We start from the raw sequence: 1,702 nt of genomic DNA on the forward strand, positions 1-1,702 counted from the left end.
CTTTAGGTCAAACTTCTTTTTTAAAAAAATCAAGAACGCCTTCCAATCACAATGGCTGGACCACGTCTGTCAAAAGACCAAAAAAAAAAAAAAAAAGTTAATACTTTCTGTAATTTTTTTTTTCTTTTTGAAAGTTCTGGTTGTTGGAGGAACAATTTCATAGTAAATAAAAACTGCGCAAGAAAAAGTTTGAATACAAGTTTTTTTGTTTTGCTTTGGAGTGTTTTGTTTTTGCTTGAAACGTGGTTTTAGTAAGTAGTCCAGGGTGGACTTGAATTCATTATGTAGCCCGAACTGGTTTCAAACTCTCGGTGATCCTCCTGCTTCAGCCTCTGACGTGCTGGGATTACAGGGTGCACCACTACAACTAGTTTGAGTTCAAATTTTAATGGTATTTGTCTCCAGTTAATACGATTATAATCTATTGCTGCTTCTTTTCCTATATTGTTAGATGGTTTCAAAGCTGAAATGCCTGTTACCCAGGAGAAAATTTTAGTCCCGGTTCACTAGAACGGATATTGCTTTGGGCTTCAGACTTAGCCCGCAAAAAGCTCAGAGTTTTTCAGCTGTCAAAAACTAGTTTACATTGTTGCGGGTGAAAATGAGGGCGGAGCTTAGTACGCGCTCTCGGCGCCATTGGGTCAACTTCCCCAAAGCTGCGTTTGCAAAACCCAGCGCTGTGTGTAGGAATCCTTCTGCACAAGTGCCCTACTTGCGCCGAGCGAGTGTTACCCTGTGTCCTACGGGTCCTAAAGTGCTGATGATCACATTCTTCGCGTGCCTTACGGCTGGCGCCCAGCCGCAGACTCCATGGATACGCTTGTACTTGGACACATCGCCCTTCCCTTCCTGTTTATTGCTGTTAATCTACTTTACAGATTCTCTTTGCTCTTTTGACTTTTAATGCGAGGATAAGGTTTTTAAACGCCCGGAAAAGTGTGAGCCTAAGCCGCGCTGTTACGCAAGGCAAAAGGAAGTATGCTCTTGACGCCTGTCCTACTTGAAGGTCTGAAGTGGCAGGCTCTTAACGAGCTTCCAGCAACAGGTTAACTTCATGTTTTCCTTCTCGCCTTGGTGCGCTTTCCCTGGCCACTGTGACTCTCCCCTGGCTCTACTAAGAGATTTTGCAACACACTTGTCTAAGCCAGACCACCATCTTCCTGCCTGTGATTCTCTGGCCAAAAAAATAAAAATAAAAGTTTTGTTTTGTTTTGTTAAGAAAGGGTCTTGCTTTGTAGGTCAGGCTGGCCTGAAACAGCCTCGGGTTCCCGAGTGCTGGGATTACAGGCCTGTGCCAGCATTCCTGGCTAACCAAAGCTTTTACCCCCGCGATATTAGAAAGTATTGGTTTCTAACGAGTGTGGGCTCCACCCTAGAGATATTCGTCAAACTGGTAAGATCCACCGCTCGATGTGTGTACCTTTCATTGGGTGGAGATGTTGCCTCCATTACTTGTAAAGGAGCTGCGGCGGTGGTGCACACCTGCGATCCCAGCTGCTGTGAAAGGTGTGTAAGGAGGATCACAAGTTCACAAGTTTGAATCCAGTGTGGGCAGTTTTGCCAGCTGTTGTCTCAAAAATAAAAACTAACTAAATTTAGAAATGTATAAAAAGGCTGAGTTCAAGAAGACCTAAAAAAAGACCTTTCCGTCTCCCTGCCCTCGATCCTCTCTGTGTCTTCAGAGTTAATAAAGGCTCCCCCC

The sequence above is a fragment of the Octodon degus genome, unplaced genomic scaffold, assembly GCF_000260255.1.
Source record: "Octodon degus isolate 3935 unplaced genomic scaffold, OctDeg1.0 scaffold00361, whole genome shotgun sequence".
NCBI lineage: Eukaryota > Metazoa > Chordata > Mammalia > Rodentia > Octodontidae > Octodon > Octodon degus.